This window comes from Argiope bruennichi, chromosome 1, assembly GCF_947563725.1.
Source record: "Argiope bruennichi chromosome 1, qqArgBrue1.1, whole genome shotgun sequence".
Classification (NCBI taxonomy): Eukaryota; Metazoa; Arthropoda; class Arachnida; order Araneae; family Araneidae; genus Argiope; species Argiope bruennichi.
In genome coordinates this window covers 759,515-785,686 of record NC_079151.1, presented here as the reverse complement: position 1 = coordinate 785,686, position 26,172 = coordinate 759,515, and the positions used below count along the sequence as shown (strand labels likewise).

Genomic DNA, 26,172 nt, shown 5'->3' with positions numbered 1-26,172 from the left:
CGCTAAAAAATAATAAACGAGATACAGAAATGTATTACTTCTTTTAACCTGCCACTTGTTGGAAAGTCATCAACAGAACCAGATTTTTAAACTTATTTAATCAATTTTTGATATTAGCTGTTTAAAATAGAGTTCACGACTCATTCCAGTTCTATAGAAATGGCTAATTTCTTTCATGAAACCATATCGTGCTTTATGTCTCACTAATGAAATTTCTTGAAGAATTAATTTTCGATTTAATGCTTTTTGCTCGGCATTTCTATGAAGAGACAATGCCTACAGATGGCGCTACTAATTTATCGTTTTGTTTCCTAATTAAGACCTTCATATAGCGGTACTAGTTCACTGCTTGGTTTCTTACTTTTAATTAATTAATTTCGCCTCTCAGAGAATCACTTATCGTTGGAATTTTAGAACTTTTTATGTTTTTAAATCACATTTGTGTAATACAACTTATATTTATTCTTTTAACCTTTTGTATACTTTATATCCGCATTTTTACGACTTTAACTGCATGTTATGACCTGTAAATGCCTCTAAAAGAAAATGTAAATATGTGGTAAATATTAAAATATATTTTAAAATCAAGCTACATTATATTCATTGGATTTTACCAAACATGCAACAGCTTTAAAAATATTGCAGTATTCTGTTTGTATGACGGATTTGAATGTTTGAGGTACTTAGTTGGTTTTGAAATGATACCGATTCCCTTTACAGTATTATAATCCTCGTCAAATAAGGCAAAAGAGAACAATAGTGTATTTCACATATAGTATATTAATAAGAGATATAATTACTGTTTTGAGACATAGGAAAAAACCTTATCTGTGATTGAAAGATTTGATGCTGTAGAATTAATATGTATTGAATTTTTAAATAATTTTGTTGTCATCCTGTAACTCATTTATTTTGCCAAAAATATGCTAATTGAAATCATGTATTGTTTTTACTAAAAAATTTAATGCAGAAAATGTTAAGAAAAATTGACTTTTAATACTATTTACATTATGAATCTGACAGCAAGGCATTTAATTATATATTAAATGTCTATTAAAGTTTTAAAATTTAAGTTTGATCAGATTTTAAAGATTTACCTTAAGCTGAAATTAATCAGAGATAAAATATTTCATGAAAAGATAGAAATAGAATACAATTATAGACATTCATAGTTGTTAGTTGTCGTTATCAATAATTTCTTTAAAGTTTTGCCAGAAAATATCTCTACATTTCTTGCATCCTTAAACTAAAAATAATAGTAAATATTCCTTAAAATTCACTAAATTGCATCAATTAGGTGCATCATTATAAATATACCCACATTAAATCTATCGAGTCAGAAAATTACAGCGTGAAGTTTGGCTTGCAATGATAAGGACTGTTATTGCTTTCGCCTGACCCTTGATAGAGTGGAGTTCGCTGAAGACACGGAACTATAATACTAATACTAAAACGTTTTTGAGACACTTTGTATACTAAAAAGATATTGAGAGGAAAAGCACGAAGGACATAAAAATTCACAAGGAAAAGCGATATAAATAGAAATAAAAATGCAAACAAAATATGATAAATGTAAAATTTATTTATTAATGGGAGATTTCTAGATTAACATTGTCTATTTCGTTCTTTGCATTTTAGAGGCATTTTTCTTCACTATTAATGAACTATAAAAATCCGGCATATTACAAGATATTAAATCAAAAAGAAAGTATCTAAACGCTCCATTGATATTATAAGTCACTAAAACATACATAATATTACATTATAACGAAATAATGTAGCAAAAAATGCTCCAATTTCTAATTACATTTTAAAATACATCTCCGCTTTTTTAAGAATTAACTTATTTCTTACATGTGTTTTGAAAATTTTTTCAAAATTCAGATGTATAAAAAGTTTTGATTTTCTTGGAGATAAAATTGTGTTGAATAAATATAAAAATAATTTTCTGTTTTAAGAGCCATAAAAAAAAACTAAAAATAATAAAAATGCTTACTTGGGTAACGATGGCTTATTTATAAAATCGTTTTGAGGTTTTTTATGTTTTAATTCAAGTTCCACGATTATTCTATTATGGCCTTTCTGGAGCTTGGCGTCGACATCATCCAAAATATCACTACTCGGATCCTAATAAAGCAATGTATATATTAAGAATATTCAAATGAAAAAAAAAATCAATTTTTCATTCAATAAATGAAATTGACAGAATATCTCTCTCTATCTATCTCCTCGTCATCTGACCGCGGTTCAAAATGACGAGGTCCGACCCAAAGTAACCCTAGTGCTGCTTTACAACGGGACGTTAATATAACTAAACTAAGATCCGAACTAGAAGAGACAGCATTCCTTCAATGCATTATAATGGAACAGGAGACAGTGGAAGCGAACAGTAATGGCACCCATTTATTGACATTCAGTAGATGAGAATTAAAAAAATAAACGCAAACAACAAATCTGGATTTATCTCTTTTATACCAATGAGAAGCCAACCACGTAAATACTCTCCAGTTTGACTCGATGCCATTCGCATTCATGGAGCAAATGCAAGTAAAAAGAAGTTGCAAAAGAATTTTAAAAAGTTTTAGAATCACTAATGTATGCATATTCTGCAAATAAGACCGCTGGCCGGAATTAGTTTTTTCAAAAGAATATGAAACATCTCGGTACATTGAAAGTTTCGAACCATAAAAAGAGCATAGAAACAAAGATTTCAGAAAAACATCAGGAATAATTCAGTGTATTTTTTATTAATATAAAAAGGCCTTGAGAAACTAGCGCATTGTTGAAATATTTAATGATATTTAAAAGGAATTTATAGTGCAGGATATTATTTTACATATTTATTGATCATTATAAGGGAATATTATGTAAACAAAATTGAACTTATGCTACTTGCATGCCATCCAGTTTGTTGAAAGCACCAAAACTACTAACAAGATTTGTAAAGAATCTGAAAAATGACTATTGCCTAAAATTCCTCTCCACCGATAGCTTCCGTATTTCCGAAACGGAAATTTTCAGATAAAACTTTTAATTCGAGTCATTCCACCTCAAACAGAAAAGATATATTTTTAAAGAATAAATTTGAAAATTTTTAATCAATTGGAAAACACTCATGAAATATTCCTCAGTCCAGAAAGTATAGTAATTAATTGATTCATTTACCTGCAGCATTTGCCTTAGTTCCCAAGGCTCTATATCTCGAGCCTTCTTTCCGATCTCCACCCTGCTAGACATGATCCTCAACCCTCTACTCTTGAACACCAACCCTGAATGTGATAAATTTCATACAGAACGATCAACATAAAAGCAAATACAAGAAGTGCACAACAGGTGCGAGCTCGACGGCAGTAAGCAAACAATTTTAGACAGAACACGTGTCCGGTTAAAATCCTTTTCACTACGAAACAATCGTCTGCTCCTAAATAGCAAATATCTGTGTTTAGTTTTACGTTTATTCCTTTCAGTAATTATAATAAAGCTAAGGTCCTATGTTTTGATTTTGTTATTTGCATTTTCAAATAAATATGCATTAAAAATTTATAAGGCATATTTTTTGCAACTTGAGCAATTTATTATTCAATGATAAAAGATTTTGAATAGATGATAATGGCAATTGCAAATATCACTGCATTCCCAGATTTTCAAAACTTTAAAGCTTAATATTAAAAGACCCCTTTAAGTAAGCAATTTCAAAACAATCACATAGTTCTTATCTGGATATAAATGCCTTTTTGGCAATTTGAAAGTTTATGAAGGCAATTAAGATGCGATGTTATTTCCAAACACTTTTGTGAACAAACTAAAATTAAATCAACGCCAAGGAAGAGAGATACAAATTTAACTACGAGATTGATGAAACAGAACAATACTTAAAAGATGCAAATCAACGTTCCCATTTATTTTTTTGATTTAAAAAAAAATTAGATTCTATGTGTGTGTGGGGGGGGGTATCTATCAAACAATACGTTTCGTAGTCTTTCGATCGGAATAATGTTATTAAAAGAAGATCCCATCAGAAGATTTAAGAAAGAAAGTTTTGATTACTTATTCATTTGCAAGCCTGCTTGCTTTTATGAATGTATGAAGCTACACTGAGGAAGTGTTTTCTACTCACCAACAAATCCTCTCAAGTTTTAGTATTTTTCTACAATGGAGAACAAAGAGAATGAATTATTGATTACAATTTATGGAAGCAAAACACAAAATTTGTGTTCTTATAAAGCTTACCATGTAATGAAATGCAATGCAATTTTGCTTTTTAAATGGAATAAATATATAAAATTTTGTTTTTCAGATCAAATTTCTTTTAACATTGGAGATAATAATTTAGAAATCACTATATTAATATATTGTTATTCATAAGAACACAAAATTCTTTTCATAAATGCATAAAATTATAAATAATGGCGCTCATACCGATTTCGGGATTATTTTTATTTTAATCCATGGAAATTTCTATTCTAAGCTTTACAAGAGACTTATATATATATATATATATATATATATATATATATATATATATATATATATATATATATATATATATATATATATATATATATATATATATATATATATATATATATGTATGTATGTATGTATGTAATGATATCTAGTTGAAACATGATTTCCTAATTTTATTTTCATTCAGCCCATCTTATTTTTCTTCCGAAACATTCTCTTGCATCCTGATTTAATTCTTACTTTTTGTTTTGTTTATTGAATTATAACACATTCGAAGTAAAACTGCCGATTCCATAACAACGAAGGGATAAAAATATTAAAATTCTTTTCAAAACACTCCTTTCCAAGTCTGCTCGTGTCCAAGAAATCCCTACCAAAATCTCATAGTAAAATCAATGAACAGAAAAATTTTGCTCTTATGTCGCGATGTAGATAGACGAATTTCTATCACATTTTCCATGTCCATAATACAACTCTCGTGGTAAAATAAATCAAAGTTAAAATTTCAAATATACGTATATATATTCTTATAATTAAATGAACGTAAATTGATATGTAGGAACCTGACCAAATGATAATTTTATCTTAACATTTTAGCTTTTGAAGTTGCAAAATAGTTACACACATATAAATATTCCAAAATTCGAAGTGAATACGGTACTGAAAATTAAATCGATCCCTCCCCCCCCTACCGATCAAGACAGAACATAAAAATTAATGCAACATCAGAAATTACCTTTTTACATGATATATACCTAGCCTCTGTTGTTATCGACTCTGAATCAATTAACGAATAAATGATCGAGGAAAATTCAGCTGGAAGTAATGGAAGACATTTTCCATTTTATCACTTCAGGTTATTTAGCATTTAGATGGTAATAAAAGAGAAAATGCAGAACTCCAAAGAGCGAATTCTACGCTATGAACGGATGACTCAAACCTCGTATTGAATATTAACTTCGAACCTCCATTACATCTAACTTTAAATTAAATTATCTAAATGCAGTTTTAATGGTCATTCAAACTGTCCATAAAGAGAAATTATTCAATTCTCCAAGTTTTTAATTAATTGAATTACCAGCTTATCGCAGAAAAATCCACATAAATACGGAAGCCTGGTTAGCAAACTGGATGTCAACTGAAAGACGAATCGGCTCCAACAGAAATTCAAGAATGTGTTACAATTTAAATTAAAGTTCTAAATTATTCCTTTTTTTCCCCACATTGCAGTTTTACTTGGAACGTATATTAATTTCGCGCGATAAGGAAAAGTAATGCACACAATTTCGAATTTCTGCCGATTCTTAACATTCCAGCGGGAGCGCGTATAACAGAATTTATAATAAAGTATAATTTCATTTAACTTTTAACCTTAGGGCAGTAAGAAATCACAATTTCGACTATTCTTCCTGCCTTTAATTGAAGTTTAGAATTCGAGAATTTAAAAAAAAGTTTTATATTACATATACACACGACCCTTAAATCAAGTTCGTGCTCAAGTAGTGCAGTAATTTTTTAAAAATTTACTTACAATCAATTGCCATATTATTCTAAAAGATCTGCGATTACTGCCAAGTGATTTTATAGATGGTATATTTTGAACTATTTATAAAATGACCTTAAACAGATTAATTAAAAAGAAAAGCACAACCAAGCTTCGAATAAGTAAACGATGTACCAGCAAAGAGAAAAAGTGCAAACCTCCAAAAATGACTCGAATAAAAAAGTTTAGCTACGAGTTTTCCCAGAATTTTATGTTTTGAGCATTCGAAACGCATTTACTTGAATTGCAATAAATTGAATACTGAAATCCAATCTTGACCCTTTATCATATCTAAATGTTAATCGTTTTCTTATTCCCATAGCCGTTATTTTCCTAATGAGAATATTTGAAATTTATCAAACCCGAACTTTTTCTAAAAAAATTCTCCTTCTAATGATTTTTACTACAAGAGACCACATTCCGTTACTATACCGTCGGTCATTTAGGATATATGGAATATATTTGAAAATTCAAATATTTTCAGATTATTTTATTACATTGTTTCCGTCCTTTTTAATAAATTATTAAACTTAACCTTACTACAACCTACAGTTGATGATCAAACCAGTTAAATCTTACAAGTTTATGTGCCAAACGCTCCGCTCCTTTCTTGTTGGTATAGATGACGCCTAACTGAGAGAAAAAGTTACCATTTCATTTCTTAAGTCAAGAATCGAAAGATAAGTTGCTATAATATTATAATATATAACTTTAAACATCTTAATGAATATTATTTTTATTATTGATCACTGTTTTTAGCGAAGCTTCTTTTATTTATGTCTCCCTTGCCACGAGCGAAGGAAGCGATTAGTTTTACCAATATTTTCGATGATATCGTAATTATTTTTTCAATTTAACAAACTAGTTAAAATTTAAATCGCTGAATTAAAGAAACTGCCTCTAATTCACGGGATATTATATAATTGAATAGTAACTAATTAAAAGTTGAAATTTCATTTTTTCACACTTGTTTGATGCTTGTCACGCATCTTATTCCTACCCAGTTCCAGTTATTCTAATAATTTAAAAGGCGACTGCTTTTAGCATACAGTTCCGGATTTTCTGATATTTACTGAGCAGGCTACAAGGTTGATAACGACTCGAAAATTCGTCAACATTCAAAAACATTATTTTTTCGACTGTCATTTAAAGTAACGTTGCCCGAAATGTAGAGATCTTTGTGCATTATTGCTTTTAAAACTTTACCGGGAATTTTCGCAAAATAACAAAATTAAAATCTGGAAACGATCCTATTCGAGATCAAGGAGTCATATTTCTCATTTTATGGGAGCAAACTTGACGACATACGCGTAAAGTTTCGGTCATCAAATATTAAAACAATACAGGGATGTGAATAAAGAATTCGTCGTACACCAGAGAACATGCTTTAAAAGGGATAAAGAACAATTAAACTCGCTTTACGATATTTAAATATAAATCTATTACTTAAATCCATTTTAAACGACCATTTAAACTAACAAAAAAAGGCCTGATTTTATCAGCGCGGGGAGCTCACATTATTTGTATGATTTTAATAAGACTAAGCATTTGGGCCTTTCATACTACTTCATTGCGACTTTGGAGAGCTCAATTAAAAAAATTTACAGAAAACAAATTACGTTTTTTTGAAAAAGAGAGATTTCAATGATTTGATTTGCAAGAGGAGAGTCTTATTTTAAACGACACGCCCAATTAAGCATTAATATCAAAGATGCATAACTCTAGTCGCTTTGGCGCAGATAAAATTTTGAATTTCCACGAGAGAGATTAAACGTCAACCGGTTTGTACTTTCAGAAGCATGTAAAAGTGCTAATTCAAAAATGCAACCTTTTAAATATATTTAATTTTTCTACGTTTTAATTTTAACTGCAATTTTGATTTCAAGCGTTTGGCAAGAAGGCGAATATAAAAAACAAATGCACCATTATTAAGAGTTTGGGGTTAGTTTTTTAGAGATGGTTTCTATAACATTTTTTCACTTAACATATGTAAATTACCAACATCAGCGCAAATGCCTGTCTAAGCTACCTTTACTGACGATAGTTTTTAGAATACAGTTATGATATCGATGATATGAAATAAGTTTGTTGATAGCGAATCAAAAACTGTACATATCATATTTCCATTTTCGTTCAAACTAGGAATTTTGTGAAATAAAAAAACTATCCGAAAGTACCTGGTATAAATATTAAATACAACAATGCTCAAATAGCGAAGTGAAAATATTAATCGCATTTCACTTCTGTTCTTCAGGGATAATAATTAGAATTTATACTGTTTAAATTCAATTATTATGTTTAAATAAAATCCCTCTACTCCAATCTCATTTAAATGACAATTTAAAATAAGAATATAAGGCTTGATTTTGATAATTATTTAAATTTTTCTAAACTTAAGATAAAACCTATATATATTATATATATACTCCCTATATAAGATGGCAAATTTGTCTTAAAAGTCAACAAACTAATTTCTTTAAATGGGAAGAAGATAATTCGCTTGAAACAGGAAGTAGAAACTACAACTACAAATTTAGAATAATACCAGATTTCCATAATTGAAGGAGCTTTAGCGCAAATAAAAGAACACAACACAGACCTACTGACCACACAGCAGTCGCATGCCAGCTCATAAAACGGCGTCTGGATGCGAGCGATGCGGGTTTATGGGTGCCTTTTGGCGGCTGTCTATATCCCCTTTTCTTTTGTAGGAGAAAGATGAAGTTATATTTTTTTTTTCTTTCGTCACTTACTAAAAATAGATAATAGTTAAATTTAAATTACAAAATAATGTGGAAGCTCTTGCATGTTTTTACAAAAAGATATTCTTGCATATTGTGAAAGTCCAATGTCTATATCTGTGATAAGTCCTAATGATTTAAAGAATGAAGAAATCCAACACAAAAGATATTTCAACATAGTCTCATTCCGAAGAACAAGCAAAGGAAAAAGTCCAAGAAAGTGGAGAAGAAAGTGTGTTTAAGTCTTCTGAAAAAAAAATGTCCATTGTTCATGGATCAGTAACAAATTCAGCAGATTGTCCTTTCAAATGTCAACAGGTGTCCTTGATTAATACACTATCAATTCAGTCACTTGTAAAAGGTCCTTCATTGAGAGGAGTTTCAGACCTGCACTCCTGTCCGGTATGACCAGCAAAAGTTTCTTCAGCCCAGCTGAATGTTCTTCACTCTCGCTGAATGGTAACTCCAATTGTATGGATAAAGGAAGAAAAATATTAATAACAATGCATATAAAAGGTATCAAAAATATATTAAAACGACAAATAATGGACTAAAAGACCGCATTAGATTATTTTGACATGCGAATCATCTGTGTTAACCAAAGTTAATAATTTCAACGTCTGAAATTAACACTTAACAAGAAGTGAAAGTCACAACACGATAAGGATTGGCCAAATACCAGCTCGCGATCTATCTATGTGCTATGCGAGTATGGTTTAGATTTTTGTTAATTACTTTCTTAAATATTTACCTCATAAAACAGGAATACGTCTCATGAACGAGAATTCTACAATGATATTTCAGTAGCGGGTGCTGTCGACAAGAAGCAAGCCATAAACAAACTAAACTTTCATATCATTAATAAATATAGAGACAGAAACCGCACAACGGATTTATCTGCCTTTGTGGGAAAATAAGCGTGTTCACCGACTGATACTTATTTAAATGGAGAAAGTTTATAATCAGTTTGAACCAGACTTCAAAAATTTAGAGAGTTCGACTTACATTTGGACTACCAGAAAAATTCAATGTTAATTACTTACACAACTTCTGTTTTAATTATAATTGATATCCTATGGCAAAGTTATTTTCCTGTGAAGTTTAATTCCTTTCACAACTACGATAAATGCTTTCAAATCAATAAGCCTAAATATAATTCATCATATAGCAATGCAATGGATACACAATTTTTAATCGCATTATTACGGTAAACCGACAGCTAGCGAGTTCATAGAATAAAGTAGATTTGTGAAAATTCTATCAGATCAAGTTGTTTGCTCATAGTGAATAAAATTATTTTAAATAGAAACAATCACCGAGTCCTTTCGGTTTCGAGTTACCACATACAGCACATAATTATTCTTCGGTGATAAGTACACAATAAAAAATATATTTAAATTTTAAAAAATGAAATAAATATTTACGGAAGTTAAAATGATTTTCCCCAAAACGACAGAAGCCAATTATAGTACAAAAACCTTAGCGCAAGGCTTTCAAAAAATTAGCTAGAATTTTTATTTAATTCTTTCTCCAATTTTAATAATTTAAGAAACATTTAGCATATTTAATTATACTTTTATATATATTTAAATATGTTTATTTCCTCAACTGTAGAAATAAGATGCATTTCTTTCCTGTTCGCGTGCATTATAGTTGCTACAATTAATAAAAAAAAAAATATACAAAAGATGAATTGAACTTCGAACACTATCGAGCTACCACTATTCGAACTAGAAGAAGGAACCTTTAAATAGAAATTAATAAATAATATTCTTTCATTCCAAACATGAACTGTATTTTTTATAGAGAATACAATGCGATCTTTTAAAATATACAGCTTAATTTTTAACACAATCTATTTTTAAAAATCTTGAAAAATTGATTACTTTTAAAATTTTATATTGTATTTTCATCAATATTTGTGAGATAAAACTATAAAGGAGAGAAAATAAAAGATTTCCAAGCAGATTTTATGAATTTATTCATCGGCATTTATTTTATTAAACTGCGATTGAGATTCGAAGAAATATCTCCAACATTCAGATATTATAGATAAAAAAAATGCCCATTAAAATAGAATTCAAAATTTTGTTACACATTTTACAAACTAAATTTATTCAAAACACTTCAAAATAAGAGTGATATTTTCTATTTTACTTAACGTTAGATTGAATATTAAAGATATAGATATGTATTAATGATATAGATATGAAATGTGTATCTTCAATAGAATAAAAACTTTTCTTCTAAATATTTATGCCATAATACTTAATTTAAGCACTAGCCATAGCTCAGAAGGTAATAAAACCTATGCAAGAAATGCATTCCCCAGTTCGTTCCAACTTTTAATCCAATTTTATTGAATATTGTGGAAACATTTGACCTGTAATAACACTTGAATACAGCATCGCATTCCTTACCACACTGTAACAATAAAAGTGCGAATTTATTATAATTCTTAAATGAAATTTGACAAATTAACCCTTTGCATTTGGAAAAGTAACTACATGCATAAATATATATCTAATGTTTACCTTTGCGAAAAATAAACACAATTGTTTTGATAGAATATCCACGAAAAATTAATTCTACATCATTTTACTACTCTTGAATATTCAAGCAATCAAAAGTGAAAAATATCTATAGCAGGTAAAAGTTTCCGTACGGAAGACAAAAATAAAAATAAATTAGCATTATTTCTAAACCTTGTTTTTTATCTTTGTAAATTACTTATATATGGTAAATATTAAGAGGGAGTTTCATAATAAATTTATATTTTTACAAAACGCAGCAAGTTTTTCTGTGTGCAAGTTTTAAGATAACTGATGAAGTAACATGGAAAAAAAGTTTCCGCACGCAATATAATAATTCTTCCTGACGTATTCTATAACTGGCTAGCAGTAAATATTCGAAATTTGATGGTTTCTTAGAGTGAAGAATACGACATAGCAACAGTTGTTTAATTCCAATTTGTAGAAGATCGTCTTAAAATGGAAGTTCAGAAATCTATTCGAGAGTTAGTGATTCGGTTATTAAAAGATGGATTATTTATGAAAAAATTAGTGAAATCATTAACAAACCAAAATCTACATTGCAGTATATTATTAAAAAAATACCGTGAGCTGTAAACATTTAAAGATAGAGATCGATCTGGAAAGACCTGTGTAGTTAAATTGCTTGCATAATAGAAATATGTGCAAGGGGCAATATAATCCCACCGATTAATGCAACTGATTTAATTATTGATTACAATATCAAAGTCGCACCTCAAATGGTGAGAAATGTCATTAAAAAAGGATTGTAATGGGCATGCGGCCAGTAAGAAGCCTGTTATAAGTCCCTGCAACAGAAAAGTGTCTCGAATTTACAAAGAAGCATATAAGTAAGCCTCTTATTTTTGGGAACCTGTAATTTTAAAAATGAATCAAAATTCCATATCCGTAGGTCAGATGGTCGAGTTATGGTCCGGAGGAATCAAAGCAATATATGTTAATTAGGAATTTATGTGGAACTGTTAAGCATGGTGATGGCGGGAACATGGTATGGGGGTGTATGAGTGCTGCTGGTGTCAGACATTTGTTTTCTAGTGATAAATATGGATAGATACATATATCTTGACATTTTAAAACAAAATGTTTTCACCGTTGCAGAAAATTGTCCTTTGGAACTAACTTTACTTTACAGCAGGACAACGATCCTGAGCACACCTCTAAGATATGTCAACAGTAATGTCTCGCATAATATTAAACAACAGCTTCATAGCTCTCCCTAGTCTCAAGATTTAAGGCCTATAGAACATTTATGGGAAAAAATCAGTCATGAACTAAAAGAATATGACACAAAGAACAAGGTTGAACTCAAAGCCATTCAAGACATTTGGAACAGTATTTCTCCAGACACAACAACAACAACAAAAAACTTGTGGAGGTGAAGTCACAACGTTTGAGAGAATGATAAAGCTCAAAGGAAGGCCTACCGATTATTAAATGCAAGTTGGTCAGCACGAAAAAGACCTTAAATGTACTATGCAAATACCGTACGGAAACTTTTTTTGTTCCTTATTAGTGGCATTTTCTGATTCTTTCAATTTACGTATTTAATTTTCTCCGTAGTTTTTCCTTTATAAAATTCATAAATGATAAATAAAATTGTGTTAAACCAATTTTCAAATTTTCATTTTCATAACAAAATACTTAGTGTCAAAAATTAAACTTTCATTAATAGTCATAACTGCGTACGGAAACATTTTTAACCTCTGTATATATGAAACGTCAAAATGATGCAACGGTTTGATTTGTGCCAGAGAAGAGCCATCAGAGTGCAAAGGTTCAAAAAGCCTTAATCTATAAAAAATTAAATACAAATTATTTCACGTTTAATCTTTTGCCTCACAAGTATAACTATATTTGTTAATCACTCTGATACATAGGAAAATTTAAGTCTAGTTTACATACATTTCAAATAGAAAAAAGACGAACGTAGTTTGTCATCCCATGTTAAACATTCCAGTTTTAAGCGACAGGTGGAATACACATAAAAACGAATTTTGCCCAAAAATATCTTTTTAAAAATATTTTCTCGTATTCATAATTACAAAAATACAGAACACTAGACACTTAAAAATATGCTTTCACGAAAAGTGATTTTGCAAATAGTGAAAAGTGATTTTACAAAAAATATTGCTTAGTCCTAGCATCAAACATATTCTCAAAAAGAAATAAAAAAGATACTGAATTCAAATAATTTTAGATTTCAGTTTCATATAGCCCTACAATAATTACAAGACTGAAAATAGTGTTTCACTGCTGGATTTTGAATCAGAAATAGTCATATTACTTTTAACCCTCTGACTGCGTAATTTTTTAAAATTACTATTTATTACTATTGCAAATAAGTTTAAATAATTTAAGTTTTAAATAAAGGGAATTGATACTTTATCTTTAAGATTACAGACCGTGTAACATAAACACTCTAAACTTCCAAAAGCACGGGACGCAATTGAAAATGGACTGACTGTCAATCCTCTGGAATCACGGGATAAGCAACTGGAGGGTTAAAATCAGATTTTGAAACATGGCATTTAATTATTATAGGCAAGGTAAAAAGGTTTTGTAAAAAAAATAATAATAAAAGGAAACAACTTTTAAAGTTAGCAATTAAGATTACAAAAATAGATATTTTTTCTTTCGATAAAAGGCCGTTTTTGGGAGAACTATGGTGTAAAATTAAAACATTTACACAAAGATACAAAACTGCAGTAGCCAAAAACAAAGAAGAATGGGACTGTTCCTTTCTTATCCACGTGCTCTCTAATCTAATAATATATTAATCTCTATATTATAGATACATTAACGTCCAGTTTTAAAGCAATACCAGGCCTATTTTGGAACGGACCTCGTCATTTTGAACCTCGGTCAGAAGACGACACCTGAGATGAAGACAGAAATTACGACGACACCTACTCTCTCCAAACTTCTCCACCACTCCCGTGGGAGAACGTTTGGTTCTGACGGATTTAACGTGCGCCAGACCCACTTACACGATGGTTCTTCGGTGGAATCGGCCTGAAACCTTCCGGTTCCGAAGCCGTGACATTACCACCTTTGCATTCAGAGAGACAACCAGCCAGAATTTCTGCGTCGATTTGGAGCAAAGTTCGGTAGAATTTTTTAAAAATTCGTATTAAGATCACACATAAAATTTAAACCATTAAAAACGCTTTTGTGTTATCGTGTTCAGTGACCGGCAAGCAGAGAGACGCCAGGTAGACGTCATTCCAACGTTGGAGGGAGGGGTGAGGGGAAGGAAATCTCATGTTCGATTTTCTTTGCATATATCATATACGAGAACGTAAAAATGTAACAGCTGTATACTGGAGTATTTACTATCGCTTCTTTACAAAAACTAGGATTATTTTTAAATTAATAAGTTGTTTAATTAAGTGGATTAACATAAAAAGTATTTCGAAATTTTCTATTATGCTCAACAATTTATTTCGTACAATCCAGCAACATGAAATAAGAAAATAAGAATAAGAAAAAAATAGGATATTATAATTCTTCACGTTTTGCTACTATTGCTCGCTTCTAATTGGGCAAACAAGCAAGCTTATTTTGTATTAATTTCATGATTGAAAATTAGTTAGAAATCTACAAATTTGGTTTAAAGATCTCACACCGCATTTAAGTACATTATAAATGGAATAAGAATTTTAATCGACTTGTATCTTTTCTATACTTACGTTTTGACAATTTTTGCTAAGATCCATATTTTGATTTACAAATATACTTTCAACTACGTAGCTTTCAACTTATAAAAGCAACTTTAAAACCTTTTGATTCTTATTATTTAATTCAAATTTCTTAATTTTAGAAGTCATTGCATTATTGAACGCAAAAGTAAATACTCTATTGAATTGTTAAAAATTCGAACATTAAAATTTATTACTTCATATTTCGACCAACCCGATTCCGAAAGAGGAATTTATAGAATTAAATATGTCAGTCTGATTCAAAAATGTAAACTAGCATATGGCTTTCACAGACATTACAGATCACTTAAATTTCGATCAAATCGGTCAAAATTAAATGCAATTGTGAAAGTGCAATTATCCTGTAAGTGCAATTATCCTGCAAGTATCCTGTAAGGATTTACAGGACAAAATTCTTAGCACCGAATTTAGGAAATATAAGACATTGTATTAGACAGAGAGAAAGAAAATTTATTGAAGTAAAAGTAGTCATTTTACTTGAAAAATTTTTTAATTTTCAATATACAGTCAAAAGGTAAATGGTAATTTGTAATACTTTAATGACTTGTATGACATATGATTGCAATGGTAAATTCATTAAACGCTTTACTTTAAATTACTTACACGCTTACTGAAGAATTTAGTTTTTCGATGGGCGAACCCCACGTGTCAGGTATGTTTACTACAGCCGCAATCTTTAGATGTTTTATTACCAGTTTTTTTTATAGTTTCTTATAATTACATATTTAGCTTTAGACGAAATTCCTATCAAAGAAAAATCAGTCCCAGAAATAAAAGAAAAGTCCTAGATGGCCATAGCATCACCCGTCAAAATATTTATCAAAATTTTCAAGTCACCGAAAATATCTATACAAATAATTTATCAGAATAAACCAGGAGAATGCGTAAGATGGAATTAAGATATCTGAACTACAGGAAATAAAAGACGAAATCGTACTGTCTGACGCCCCAAGAAGAAACACCTGTATAAATTATTAAAAGCTTTCGTTCAAACCATTATAAGGATGAAAAAAGAATGAAGAGATTACAATTCTTTAAAATACCTGGAATTTATGGGCTTAGCTATTACAGAACAGAAATGCTATTATTTAATTTTTATTTCTTTGAGAAATTAAAGAAACATGTATGATTATTTCAATATCTGCAATATCACAACTTCTGTAACAAAGGTACAAATCGAAACCTACAGAACTTCAATTATAACTGCAATGTGTTTTAAAAGTGCCAGTTTTTACCATAATAATTGGCATTGCAAATGCAATTCCCGCTGCATCAAATTCAATAGCAGGCATTCCACCATTCATTGACAAATTCAAGAAAAACAACAGAAAAGCATTTGTAAAAAGAAAAGCCAGTTAGTTTCGTGGTGGGTATAAACGAACTTATCATTCCCCTAGAAAATACACTTCCTCCTTGATAAACAAGAAAATTTGAGAGAATTTTGCTAATTTCCATATCAAAATATCACAAAACAAAAGACCAAGGTTGGAAATCTAACAGAAAGCTAAAAACTCGTAACCAGACGAAAAGAGTTTACTGGATATCAAATATAATAAAAAAATATTTGGAAGTATTTAAAGAAATGCAATCATAATGAAAAACAAATAAAGAAAAACTGATCGATACTCTGATTACGTAATTTTTTAAAATCAATATTTAGATGCGTTGTTCGCAAATAAGTTAAAAAATTTTTCAAACAAAGTGACTTGATACTATATATTACACGATAATAATATGACATAATAAAAATCGAATCGTAAAAAGACACACTAAACGGGATGCAACAACAACAATGGACTGATTGCTAACCCGCGGAAATATCGGGATAAGCAGCTGGAGGGTTAATTCACTAATGGAATAGTTCTTATAACTTTATACCTATCGTTAACTACTAGACCTGCTACGACTGGCCTCTCGGAAGCAATAGGAAATCCCCGAAAACTTACAATTTCAGAAAAATTATTTTCGTCTCCCTCTTCTATTCCTGAAGATGAAGCTCTCTTACCCCTCCTGCTTCATCAGAGCCTGTAATTCAGTTAACAATCCAGTTCATTTCTCCCACCACAAGTATAGCAAAAGCCCATGCCATCTGGAAGTGCAAAGCTTCCCACAATCAGCCCTCACAAGAGATACTTTTTCCGCAAGTAGATACTCTTTAAACGTCATCTAAGTGTAAAAAGATGAGCTGAAATTAACGTAAATTATCTACCCGCAGTTACCATTGCACTCTTACAAAACGTAGGTTCAGAACTGCTTCTTAATGAGTCTTCGTAATTGCTCTCCTGCAAATCAGTGTTTTCAGAAATATTGTTTTCAGAATATATTTTCAGAATATATTTTGATATTTATGCACAATGTAATCTTGAAATCAAGCAATTTACTTCTGATTTTTCCTACACATTACAGGGCATTGAATTATTCCCCAATATATATTAATATAACTATGAAAATATGTGTTAAATCAGATCATTGTTACGTAAGCATATTGCTCCGCCTCTCACTTATAACGCCCTCAAGCGGTATATGTGAAAAACAATCAGATTTCTAAATTGATAGATGTAGCAGCAACGCCGAAAGGCAAAGCTCAAAGGAACTCCCGAAAGAGGAGAAACAAAATCTTTAAAATTCTAAAAAGGTCCGTCATTGTTGAACCTCTCCATTCTGGCCCTAGCGAGACGGATTAGCGAAAATATGGATAAAAATAAAGCTGAAACAGCCAAAGAGTTAAATAGCATCCGTGGAAGAATAAAAGCCTAATTAACAAGTATTAAGAGGTTTGTTAAAAGTAGTTCAACGGTTGAAGAAGAAAAATTTATATTCAGCTGCCATCAGCTGGCAGTAATAAATGAATTAGAAATTTTATTCAAGGATTATTTAGAAATCAACGAAGAAGAAACACTAATCCAGAAGTGCGATCAAGAATTGTTGGATATCAAAGAAGAAAGAAACGAAATAGTGGTAAATTTGAAATGCTTATTCTCTAATTATAAAGTTAAGGAAAATGTAATGCATAATAAAAATGATCAAAATTCAAATTTGAAAGCTTATATCGATCATATTGAATTAAAATCGGAACTTCCGGAAATTCCCTTACCACTATTTTACGGGAAAAAAAGAAATGGAAGAATTCAATAATTTCAAAAATCAATTCATGTGTCTAATAAACGATAATACCGAATTAACGAATGATCAAAAGTTATTTTATTTAAAGGCTGCCCTCCGTGGTGAAGCTAAATTTATAGAAACAAGTGACGATGCATTTGAGTCACTATTTGCTGGTCTCAAAGAACGCTTTGAAAATAAGCGAGCAATTGTAGCATATTTTGAATGTGAATATCAACAACTAGAAAAATTAAATTTTGAGTCTGCAAAAGGCTTACAAAATATCAGATACAATAAACAAAAGTCAGAGCTTTAAAAAGTTTGAATATAGAATGCAATAACTTAAATGCTCTATTGGTAAATATAACATTAGAAAGACTTGACAAGAAATGTCCATACAATCAAAACAAATACCTTCATTGAAGGAGCTCTTGCAATTTTTAGAATCAAGCGCGATGGTACTCGATCAAATAGGGTAAACCCCTACAAATAACAATTTCCACAAAGAATTTCAAGGTGCAATATAAATAAGCTAAAAAACTTTCTCCGTAATTTGAATAAACTAAGTAATGCAAAACCATGTATTTTATGCAAAATTCGATATCCTTTTCATAGATGCCCTGAATTTTTAAAATTGAGCGTTTCTAAAAAAATTGAACTTTTAGAAAAATATAACATTTGTAAGAACTGTTTGAAATTGCATAAGCCACCCTGCAAATCCACATTCATCTGCCGAAGCTGTCGAAAATCGGGCCATAATTCTTTGATCCATTTCGATACCAAACCCAGAAGTACGCTCCTTCCAGGCGGCGAGGAGCAATTTAATGTAAGCAATGAAACATCTGGCTCGTCAAGGTCGCCACAAAAAACAAACAAATTTACCCCAATCATCCCTCATAACAGGTGGTTTTAATTAGAAATATCACTGAGCATTTCATGCATTAACCCGCTGTAATGTCATGGCATGCAAGAGCGCCACCTATAACAAATATGATCTTGTACATTCAAATGCTGTAATCCGTTGGGAGCAGTTGCACAAAATAAAGCCTTAATAACTATAACATCATCCGTATTTTCTTCTACTATACATCCGATAACACGCCCGCATTTTTAAAAAACTGTAGTGCCGTTAAAGATGTTATCAACCCCCCTCCCCTCCCCCAATAAGAATTATAAACCTTGGGCAAGACCGTCAAGATTACGAGAACTCAAGACTTCTATTTTTAGAATCCCATAAGCGTTTTGCACTTAACAGCGCACAGAAAAAAAAAATCGGTTATGCCATTTTTCCATCTGATCAAAAAAGAAATTAACAATTTTAAGTAGCAAAATGACATAATCAAATTCATTTATCTCAGTTTTGCATTTGGATTGTCGCGGTTACATGTATGCGATTATACAGACTGACAGATGGCCATCTGCTTGAAGAATTTGCTTCAGAATCCGATATTAATCTGCACTACAAGGTGAGTCATCTATCAAATTATAACTCATTTCGTTTAGTTACCACGTTCATTTCTAATTGGACAAAAAAGCAAAGTTTCCCTTTATGAATTTCATTATTCAAAATGATAGAAACCTACAAATTAGGTTTAAATATACCGAATTTTAAGTACATTATACAATTTTTGGTAAGATTCATATTTTTAATTAACAAATATTACTTTCAACTACGTAGTTTGCTGATAAAAGCAAGTCTGAAAGCTTTTAATATTCATTATTTGATTAAATTTTCTTAATTTTGAAGTCAATCCCTTATATTAAATGCAAAAGTAAATATACTATTGCATTGCTAGAAATTCAAACCTCAAAATTGATTGCTTTATATTTCAAAACAATCCAATTTCGAAATAGGCATTTATAGAATTAAATATGTCAATCTGTTTCAAAGATGAGAACTGGCATTCACAGAAACTGGTGTTTCACAGGAATTGCAGACCAACCAAAATTTCGATCCAATCGATCTAAATTAAATGCATTTTGAAGGTTTACTTATCTTCATTATAGGACAAAGGGCCATGCTAAGGAAATCTAAGCGCCATACTAAGGAAACATAAGAGACTGTATATGAAATAGATAAATGAAATTTACTAAAACAAGTCACTTTACTAGGAAATATATTTCCAATATAAAGTCAAGAGGTAAATGATAATTTGGAAAACTTTAATGTCTTGTGTGATTTCTTGTGATTGCACAGGTAATTTCATTTTCATGATTTATTGAATTTATTTTTCGATGGGCGTGCCCTAAGTGTCATGTTTACTAAAGCCGCAATCTTCAGGGGATTTTTTTTATTACTAGTTTTATTTTTTTTTTATTTATTTTTTTACAGTTTATATATTTAGCTTTAGATGAAATTCCTATCAAAGAAAATTCAGTCTCAGAAATAAACTTAATGTCTCAGACGACCATAACATAACGAACCAAAATATTTTTCGGAATCTTCAGGTCACCGAATATATTTATACAAATGATTCATCAGAATAAAACATGAAAACGCATAAGATAGTATTAAGATGACTGAAAAACAGGAAATAAAGAAAAGACGAATTCATACTGTCTGGTACCCCAGAAGAAACATCGCTGACAATTACTAAATTCTTTCTTTCAAACTATTGTAAAGATGAAATGAGAATGAAGGGATTACAATTATTTAAAATACTAAGAACTTTTTCGACTTAGAAATTATTGACAAGAATGCTATTATACAATCCTTGGAAAATTAAAAGAAAATGTACGATTATCCCAATATCAAAACCTCAGTATCAAAAGCACTAATCGAAACCTACAGAATTCCAACTATAGTTAGAACGTGTTTTAACCGTGTCAGGTTTTACCATACCAATTAGTATTGCAAATGCAATTCGCGTTGTATAAAATTCAAGGCAGACATTCTATCACCGACAAATTAAGGAAAAACACCTGAACATTAGCAAAGAGAAAGGCCATCTGGTTTTGTGAGATAAACGCTCATAACAATCCACTAAATAGCATACAACCTTCCTGATAAGAAAATAGAAGAGAATTTTATTCATTTTCCATATCAAAAAGTAACAGACCACATTTAGAATTTAAACTGGGTAAGCTAAACAACTCATATTCAGACGAAAATAGCTTAGTTGATGTCAAAAGATATTTAAAAAAAAACTAATTGGAGGTATTTAAAGAAATCCATACCCCACCCCCCAAATGGATTCTCAGGTCTCAAAAGCAATCACAATTTAACAAATAATGAGAATAAAAAAATCGGATTAATGCATTAATGAAAGAGTTCTCATAACTTCACACCTATCGTTAATTACTAGACCCGTTGTGATTAGCAGTTCAGAAACAATGAAAAATTCCTGGAAACTTCCAAAATTTCAGAAAAATTACTTTCAATTCAATCGTACATTCCTGAAGATTAAGCTCTCACAGTGACTGAGTATTCACCTTTCCACTTACCCCTCCAGTTTCATCAGAGCCTGCAGTTCAGTTGAAGATTCACAGGTATAGTAAAAGTCCATGCTAACCACGAATTACATAGTTTTTAACAGTCGGCTCCTTGACAGAAGATACCCTATCTCGAAGCTGGTGCTCCTTAAACTCTGAATGAAAAAAGAAGCCAAGATGACCTGAAAGTAATGCAATCTATCCCCCTACTCTTAAAAAACGCAGGTTCCGAGTTGTTTCTTAAACGAGTATTTGTAATTGCACTGCACAAATAGCGTTTTCAGAAATATGCTTATATTATATGTAAATATTAAAATATCTTTTCATCAGGCATCGTTTAATTTATTGGAATTTTTCATTCATAAACATATTAAATTGAAAATATTTGCTAAAAAGACCACAAGCGCCACAATATCTTGCGACAGCACCGGCTAAATTACCTAGGACTGGAAGTTATCCGCTTAAGTATTGTTGCATTTTATTCCAAAAAATTATCTTTGGTTTCACGAAAAACGGCAAAAGATATAGAAACTATTAAGAATAAAAGGCATCGTGCCAGATTGGCATTAATTCACAACATATATCATTGGATTAGTCTGAATCTGTGGGAAAAATGTGAGCAGAATTCACAGATTAGAAAATGAGTAGTCTGGTTTTGATTCAACATTTGCATATAGACACGAGTCGAGTTCAGAAAAGAAAATTTGTCTGATTGTAGGATTAGATTCTTAAAATCTATAGAAATTTGTTGCTTATTTTAATATGCAAGCATTAATGAGTACTATGAATGGCGATAATACCGCCAATTGCAGTTTTGAGTAGTTTAGAATAAATATTAAATCATTCAATAGCAAATAAAATCACTAGTTAGACTTCAAAACTATATGCTTCAATGATTCAAGAAAATGAAACTGTTTTTAATATTCAAAAATTCAATTATATTTCTTGCCTTTTAACTAATGAAACAATTATATTAAAACATATTCTGAGTTTCTGATAAAAAAACAAAAACAATTCCTTTAAGATAAGAAAGCTATCACAGTCCTTAGTTAAAACTACCATTGGTAAACCGGATATTATTCAATTTATTGCATCCAATTTCCGTATCATTGACGATGAGAGGTGAAATAATGCAGGTTTTAAATCCCTTAACAAAAAGCCACCAACAGATAACCTCAGTTAATTTATATTTTATTATAAAATTTCAACTCTGAAATCCATCGCTCAAAGCCTTTGCCAATTGCCGATAAAAAGTTTACTTCATTTGAAGAAAAAAAAAATCTGGAAATCCTCAATAAAAAAGGCTTTTATCTTTAAGCTTGTGGCAGTAACCGTATTGCAAATACAAAATTTCTAAATCTGCTAAATTCATTCTTACACATTTGTCCAGTGGAGAGCAGCTGTAAAATCCATAAAGTTCCATCTCATGCGCGATAATCGTGAAATATATTTGATTTTTGAGAAATTCATCATCTTCACCATAGAAACAGAATCTTGTACCAAGCCTATATTTTTCATTGCTTTGAGTGACAACTCCAATAACTTTGTCTCACCTCTGCTAACGTCCTTATCGGATAGGTTCTTATCAGTCCTCTCAATGATTATATTCATTTCAATGTTTCGAGTTCTTGCTGGCAAGACTTACTGAAAAAGGTTTCATGATTTCAGGGAATCCAGGAATGCCTTGCCTATATATCATTCGTGCAATCGCGGAAAAAGTGTACAATGTAGACGTAAAAAATTCAACTGAATAACGCTGTGGTTATCAAAGATATTGCTTAGAATTAAAAAACGAGCAGGCAAAGTTATTGAGTCTAATCCTAAAGATTATGGATTAATTTACGTAATAACAATTTGGATGGCTAAGACTGATTGTGAAACTAATCCATCTCCCCTTCAATAATCCAATTCTTGAGAAGATAAATTTTATACAGAGATGTTCCGCATTTCTAAGTTTATTCATTTAGAAAGTGATGTCACTAGCTTACTCACAATTCTTTTTGGTTTATTTAGATTTCCTCCCATATGACTATCGCAAGTTATCTCTCATCTCACTTCTGCCAGACAAGTTATATTTTGCTCATAAACGAGTCTTTGTATCCGTACTCCCACGAGAAGTAATTTTCAGACATTTATACATATTATATGCAAATACTAAAATATAATCTTTAAATAGTTCATCGTTTTATTTTTTGGATTTTCCCACAACTAACGGCTTCTAAAAGATTCCAGACATGGTGAAGTTGTGATCCGATTTAACAAATATTTTCAATTACTATAACAACGCGAAAAAATAAACAATATGTGCTTATAAGAATGATGTAAAAATTCTGCTTATTATTACTTAAATAATAAGCAGAATTTACTGATTTACCATATATTAAAGTATAAAATTCAAAGCTTCAATATCCATATCAAGTTTAGTTGCAAAAATTGGAACTGAAAATATTATGGCAATATTTTATTTAATAGGGCAGTTTACGGAAATTTAAAAGATTATATTTTTGAAACTTATTTACCTGTACATATATTGGCTAAAACTATGTTTTAAAAAAATTGTTTACTTCAGGACAAGTATTTTTACAATTGAAGCGTGCACCCATTTCTAAATTAACCGTTGAGGACATCCAGTAAATTCTTCTAGAAAAGATTTCTAATCCATAACTGAAAACTTTGAAAATAATACGAAAGAGGAAAGAGTAAATATAGGAAGAATTATTTTTTCCCTGACGAATCATGCTTTTCTGTTTTATATAAAGAAGCACAAATTGTGCAAGGTTTTCGAATTGATAAAATTCAATTTGAACTAATTTTATAGATTATATTTATTTTATGTAAAATAAAAATCAACTACCAGTATGCTGGGGTCACTTATGCCTTTAAAAAATTAATGAAAACTGATTTCTCCCGTATCTTCTGCTCATATTTTTAAAAACTTAATCTTAAGAGAAATTTGAAGTTTCCATTATAGATATTCTTTCACTTTAATATTAAATCCAGAAAAATAATCTAGCACAATTTTATATATAGTATATATATATAATCTAGTATAATTATATATAATTACGCTTTTCTGTATTATATAATTTCAACAAACTTTGATCAAAATGGCAATATAACCACATATGGAGGTAGAGATGACAAAACGGGAGATTTTAGCTTCTTAGATTAGCACTGATACAAAAAAAAGTACCAAAGTTACCAAAAAGTCTCAATTTTTTTTTTAAAACTTAACAAATACGGCCTTAAAAATGAATATTTCAAAAAATTATCTAAATACTGTTTTTTTTTATTAGACAGACTTCTAATACAAAAGGATATAAACATTCAATAAATCAGAAATATTTCTGTTGAGGCAACAAGAATCGAAACCGAACAGCCATTGAGAAAAAGCAAAAACACCGAGACAACGAAGACGAACTTTTGATGGAAATGGAGAGATGGGTACTTTTGATGGAAATAGAGAGATCAATTGGTCTCGCTCCACGCTAGGTCTGATCTGATTACAGCTTTAATACCTCAATTCTAAGGGATAAAGAATTGCTTTTTTTTTATTTTGATAAATAAATTAATTGTGGCAATCCATTCTATTTTGCCTCCACCTTATTTTGCCTTTTTGTTGATTCATTTTCTGTCTTATATTTTCACTGCTTTCTTCCCATTTTCTTAGCTTATCTTAAGTCTCAAGCATGTAAAAAAAAGCACAGAACTCGAACCCCTAGACTTGAAAGTAAGCAAATGAAATAAAAGAAAACACAACCGGTAAAAATTATTTAAGGGGATGCTGCAGCTCTGCTGCTCTAAGAGACGTCCTTGATCCCGGATCAACAAGTTAATGCATCGTATTCATTAATACATACCGACATAATTTACAAACTGCATGCTTTTGCTTATATAGACGGTTTGGACAGTTTACCAAATCAATATCAATGATATATTAGGATTCCGCATAATAAAAATCTTATTGAACTAGTTAAATACATTTGATGTGTATAACCGTCAATACAAATCATTTTGGCACGGTCGAAATGTAATTTTTTTCTAATAAAATCATATTTTTGCATTACTTTCGACATGTATATGCGTCATTGCTTGGCTTGGCTTGACTTGACTTGAGGGACTTTAAATTCCGCAGTTAACTAGTTAAGCTAGTATTTTAACTTTAAGAAAACTCTTGCATTCACTAAAAGATCTAAAGGAAACCTATTCAGAAATTCATTTACACTTGAGACGAAACAATCATTTAAAAAAAAGTCGAACAAAAATCTGCAGCTTTCTTTTGAATTACGATACAAGCACCACTACCGTTAACTACACTTTGGTTACCAACTATTAGATGGAATTTCACCCAAATTAAAATTGTATATTCACTTCGCTAGCACATTCACACTCGAGATGAAACAAAAATCATTTGTAAAAAGTCTGCAGCCTTATTTTTCCAAGTTATTGGCAGAACGAACCGAAATGCACATGGGACAGATAAAAATCCACAAATCTTCAGTTACGTTTAACCAAACGAACTGCAAACAGTTGAAACATTAAAAGACTTTTTAAAAATTCTGTTCTGTTAAATTGTCAACCTCTAAAATTCTATTATAGATTTAAAATTTCGCATA

General features: G+C 30.4%; 1 long non-coding RNA gene across 1 annotated transcript in view; it reads right to left on the bottom strand.

Moving 5' to 3' along the window:
• Positions 1 to 9,049: 9,049 nt before the first annotated feature.
• The window catches only part of LOC129971366 (uncharacterized), an 89,348-nt gene continuing 72,225 nt past the window's right edge, over positions 9,050 to 26,172 (bottom strand). Inside the window, exon 3 of the long non-coding RNA XR_008784793.1 lies at positions 9,050 to 9,214. This is a non-coding gene — a long non-coding RNA (uncharacterized LOC129971366). The remainder of the gene's footprint in view (positions 9,215 to 26,172) is intronic.